Below are 5094 nucleotides of genomic sequence, written 5' to 3' on the forward strand. Positions count from 1 at the left end.
GTGCCACGCACCGAGCGCTTTTGTGGCACAAATCCCACTGCTCCCAGCAGTGCTCTGCAATGCTTCACTCCGTGACCTCACAAAAATAATTGCTGAGAAGCAAATTTGCTCAGGCCTGCGCCTTTATTGGCTGGGAGAATGGTGCACACGGGGGATGGAGAAGGGAGAGCAGAGCTCTGCAGACGGGCCCGTGCCCGGAGGAGCCCAGGGCCGAGAGCCACGTCCCCACCTGCACCTGCTGGGAGATGCTGCTCGCCCCAAAAAACTCCAGAACCGCCATTTCCGTCCCTGCTGCTGCACAGGAAACACCGAACCACCTTCCCAGCCTTGTTCTCAAGTTAAAATTTCAGCTTGAACTGCCAGCTTTGCCTAATTGTTATCCCCCAGGCGAGAGTTGGAATGATTTCTGAGCAGCTTTACGAGGGAATGGATCAGCCTGGTTCTCCCTTCTCGGTATAAATCTGTATAAAACGTCCTGTTTGGAACTTTGGGGGTGCTTGGCATCACCTGGGGTCCAGCCTGAGCTATGCCTCCAGCCTGGCCCAGCAGAACATCCCAGTGCCCACCCCAGGCCTGGCAGCCCCTCGGGACGGAGGCAGAGGAGCAGACCCCACATTTATATTTATATTTATATTTATATTTATATTTATATTTATATTTATATTTATATTTATATTTATATTTATATTTATATTTATATTTATAATTTATATTTATTTATAACTTTATCACTATATTTATAACCATATTTATAACTATATTTATAACTGTATAACTATATTTATAACTATATTTATAATGATATTTATATCACTATACAATATATAATATCACATATATAATGATATTCGTTATCACTTATAGTGATATTTATAATTCTATTTCTAGCGGTATTTATGTTTATTTAGCTAGATATGCAAATTCGGTTTGAAGCGAGGTGAGAGAGGGAGCAGGAGCGTGGTGCTTGATGTGCATGTGATAAACCGGAGCACAAAAGCCGCTTAGGACCAGCCCGCGGAGATTAGCTAACAAGAAGCGAGCCATTCTTTTCAGGAGGCGTTATTAGCATATTTTTCATCAATACTATACTTAACAGCTACTACATAGCAGGAAGTGGTATTTAACCTCTTGTTCCAACGTAACGAGATTACTTTGGGTGGTTATGTTACATTCCATTCATAAAGAGCCTCCTGTGCCCAGTTAATTAGATTCACTGGTCCAGCATGAACTGGGAGCCAATGTGCCAAAATGGATTCGGAATATTGACATTTTAAGCTGGGTTTGTCTTTAAGGCTGTGATGTAAAACTCGCTGCTGACAGACAAGGGGTGTCATTAGAAAATTGTGCCAGCTCCTGATGGACGTGGGGTTAACTGAAATAACCATTGCTGAAATAGCCAAAGTTTAAAGGAAAGCTCATTCTGAAAGTTAAAGTTCTTTGAAACAGATGAGCATCACCTGACTTTTGAGGCACAGCCAGGTGAAACCACCTTTGCCTTTATTTGGATGTGAAACACTGAGCCATAGGGGACTCTGCTGCCACAAAACTTTTGTTTTTCCCTGAACTCGGTGAATTGGAAAATGACAGAAGTCAAGTTTGGAAAAAAGTATAAAGCAAGTGAGTCTTTTGGGATATTGTATTTCTATTTTAAACAATTCCCTGCTCCTAAGAGTTTTCCGTTTCAATTTTTTTTCCTAAAGAGTTTGTGGGTTGCAAGATGGGTACCAGGAATGTTTTTGTTGTTTGAAGGATGCAGCATTAATTAATAAAAAATAACCTGAAAGAAAAAACCAACTTGTTACAGCTGAATTTAATTTAGCAGAAAGTTAAAGCAGCATCTCCCTCTTGTAGAAATTGGTTTGTCCTTCCACAAAAAATCATCCAAAATAATTAAAGGAGCCTCCTTTTCCACCTTCTGGAAAACCAGGGGTTTACCTCTGCATAAAAGAAAGGAATAAATAAAGAAACTCATTAAATTTGGCCATTTAGCTTAACAATGCAGCTGTTTTGCTGTTTGGCTGCAGTGTTGCAGCAGATTTCATGCAGCAGCACAAAAGAGACTTTGGATTTTTTTCCCCCCTTCCACCCACCTTCCCAAGACTCACCAGCACAGCCCTGACCCTCTGCATTGTTTTTAAGCCAAAGAAAAATCTCCACGTGAACAGTGACAATGAGTTTTCATTGCCCAAGATTAAAATTAATAAATTAGGAAAAATTCAGGATGGGATTATTTTTCCTCCTCTATGCTGCTGCTTCAGAGAAAGTCTTAAAATCCTTTTGTTTGTGCATCTTCAGGCTGCAAAGTTAATTTAAAGGGACACTGCCAAGGTTAGCAAGCTCAAAATTTGATTTGACTGGCTGTGCTTGTTCCTTAATTGCAGTCTGCACAGTTCTACATCTTTCTATCCTGTCGAGGGAAAAAACCGAAATTCCTCCAGGGAAATACATCAAAGCTGCAGGTCTGACTTCATGGGCAATCCTGCAAAATCTGCCCAGCACTTGTACAGAAGAGAGGAATGAAAATGTGATTTTTGAATGAAAACTAACTTCATTTGTAAGGTTCCCAAAGGAATGAGTTCAAAAAGGAAAAAGGTGATGGAGGAGGAGGAGGGCTCTGTAGGTGCTGAGAACTGTGAGCACAACTGAAATGTGAAAACCAACAGAACAAGTGTTTGTCACTGGCTTAGGGGACACTTCCTATTCAAATAACTTCTGAATAGCAGCCTCCAAATTATTTTCTTCATTTTGCTCAGGAGACATCACATACTGACTCATGACTTATAGTCAAATCCCACGGAATTATTCCTGCAAAACAGAACGTGGAGCACCTGAGCTGGATTCTGTGTTCCCAACAGCTCCTGGTGGATTTTCCTTGGCTCCAGCAGATCCATCACCCCTTTCTCCTGGAGTGTGCTCAGGTGAGCTGGGTTCTGGTGGGAGCTGTCCAGCAAGGGCTGCATGGAGCGGCTTCTGCAGCACCAGCAGCACATCCAGGGATGCTCTGGAAGCCCCCAGACCCTGCTTTGCTGGTTTGCATTTGGGAAAATCCAAGAAAAATTGGGGACGGGGAGTTTTCATCTTCAGGGAATTGTGCAGAGCCACAGCAGCTGCTGCAGGGAAGGGAGGGATGAGTCTCTGGAGGAGCACAAAACTCATCCAGAGCCACGTCCCTGGTCCCTGCAGGCCCTGGTGTCCAGCCCTGGCTGCACAGGGGGGTCTGTCCCTGAGAGGGGTCCCCTGCACAGGGGGGTCTGTCCCTCCCTGCCAGAGAAGGCTCACTGGCCATCCCAGTTTGTGTTGCTGTAAATCTGTGTGACCACACCTGCTGGTGAGATGAGCACCTGAAGAAGCCTCTCCATCTATTTCAGGATTTCTCAAGCCTCTCTTTCCCCCAGACGCTGTCCCAGGATCCAGGCTCCTTCCATCCCACCTCCCAGTCTAAGCCAGCCCAAGAGCAAGCCACATCTGCTCCAGTGTAAAAAGGAGGGATAACCACATAGGAGGGATCTGGATTTTGGCTGTCATTCAGCAAAGGATGAACTCATGTACCAATTTAAATCATTTAAATGCACTCATTCTCCTGGGGTTACTGAAATGTTGAGAGTTGGGTACAAGCACAAGCAGTTTGTTGAATCAGGACCTGAAATGGCACCTTCTGTTCATGTAAATTACACTTCAAAGCTCAGTTTGGAGCACCACGGTAAAATAAATCCTTATCTTAGTGCTAGTAAAAACCAGTGTTATTGGTACCTTTCCTGTAGCAATTCATGGAAAGAGAAATGCTGGACAATTGCAGCTGACCCTGCTTCTTGATCAACCTGATAATTAATAGGAATAGAGAAAAAGCCCTGTATTTCTGAGTGCTGATCAGGCAGCAAAGGCACTCCAAACATCTGAAGAAAAAACAGTTTGTTAATTGCTGTCTAGACAGTTTATTGCTGCAATAAGATCAAAACACAGAATACAGAGGTTTGTGGTATGAATCATGCAGACTAAACAATTGTTTTATTGCATTTACAGAGCACTTGATTTATAATGCAGTCAGCTCGGTAATAAAATTCCTCCATTGTATATCCTGAATAATTTCACCTCGTTTCACATCTCCCTGGTTGAATTCTATATCGAGATGTTTTAAAATTGTCTGGATGGAGAGGGGATTAGTGCCATGTGTATATAAAGTCACTTATCTGGGGTCTCTGCTGTATCATGCAGCGTTCATCCAGCACTCCCTGCCTCAGCTGGGGGATTGGGGACACCCCAGGAGCAGATTTATGGGGCTGCAGCCTCGGTGAGGGCACTGCAGGGACAGCCAGGCTGGCCCATGGCAGGAGGTTTCATCCCACTCCACCTTCCCAAAGGGATCAAGCAGGCAAGTGGCTTCTCCCCTTTTTAAACTTTATTACTCTACAAAAGTTGACTAAGAAGGAAGATTTATCTGTCTGCTTCTGTGGGCATCTCTGGGGGTGAAAGGGAGCTTTTTTTGGCAACCAAGAAACTTTTGGGACAATGGGAATTCCTCTTTATTAAGCACTGGCTTAATAAAGAGGCTCAGTCCTGGCTCTCTAAAATCTCCCAGGATTACTTTGCTTTTCTGCTTTTAATTCCTCCTTGCTGCAGTGGCTCCGTTCCACGGCAGCTGTGACCCTCCAGCCCGCTCCTCGGGCAGAGCAGAGCATCCCTGGCACACCAAGAGCAGGACTGGGAGGGGAGGGCTGTCCCTGGGAAGGGCAGAGCAGGAATTAAGGCTGGACTCTGGCTGCAGTGTCCTTGTGGCTGATGCTGCAGCTGGCAGCTCCTGGAGAGCAGCAGTGCCAGGGCAGGGAGCTGCTGCACTTCTGAAACTGACCCAGATGTTCTTGGACACCCAAACTCAGACTCCCAAGCCAGTGAAGAAGAGAAAGACGCTCAGGTAAATCCAATATTCCCCAGAATGCCTCTCCCCAGAGTCTCCTCTGTCTTCTCCAAGTGACAGAGACACAAATACGAGCAGAGAGCTGCCAAGTGCCTTTTGAAATAACTTCATTTTAGAAAGCAGCAACAATCCTAGCCAAATTCAGACCTTAAAGCCACCATGGCAGGGCAGGGCTCCACAGG

General features: G+C 44.8%; 1 long non-coding RNA gene across 1 annotated transcript; it reads left to right on the forward strand.

Annotated features, from left to right (window-relative positions):
• Nucleotides 1-1509: 1509 nt before the first annotated feature.
• Nucleotides 1510-4019, forward strand: LOC148182832 (uncharacterized). The gene is made up of 3 exons (XR_015774193.1): nucleotides 1510-1617; nucleotides 2754-2918; nucleotides 3369-4019. It is a non-coding gene; the product is annotated as an uncharacterized LOC148182832 (long non-coding RNA).
• Nucleotides 4020-5094: the final 1075 nt, after the last annotated feature.

This window comes from Pseudopodoces humilis, chromosome 19 (assembly GCF_049639895.1).
Source record: "Pseudopodoces humilis isolate 2021_Gansu_Grassland_sample_001 chromosome 19, ASM4963989v1, whole genome shotgun sequence".
NCBI lineage: Eukaryota > Metazoa > Chordata > Aves > Passeriformes > Paridae > Pseudopodoces > Pseudopodoces humilis.